This window comes from Papilio polytes, unplaced genomic scaffold, assembly GCF_000836215.1.
Source record: "Papilio polytes unplaced genomic scaffold, Ppol_1.0 DF823510.1, whole genome shotgun sequence".
In the NCBI taxonomy this organism is placed as follows: domain Eukaryota; kingdom Metazoa; phylum Arthropoda; class Insecta; order Lepidoptera; family Papilionidae; genus Papilio; species Papilio polytes.
Window position 1 is genome coordinate 2,805 of NW_013525694.1, and position 337 is coordinate 3,141.

Genomic DNA, 337 nt, shown 5'->3' on the forward strand with positions numbered 1-337 from the left:
GACTTTACCAGAATATAAATTCACAGAACACGTGACACATAATTTTATATTTGCTTGGCTTTTATATAAATCGAGAAAACTCAACGAAAACATTAAGTAAAGGCTTACCAATAATTAACCAAACTTCAAAATCAAAATAAAAATGCTGGTTGGATCTTACCGAAGTATTAATGACTAATCCCGTCTCCAATGGCTGAGCAAAGATAACGTTCGCCTCAATACCTGCATGTTCCAACATGTTTCTGACGGCAACGTGTCACTACACACTTTTACAACTCTATGCCTGAAAACTTTCGCGATCACGATAACGATCGATATTTTTCACTTTTCACTTTGC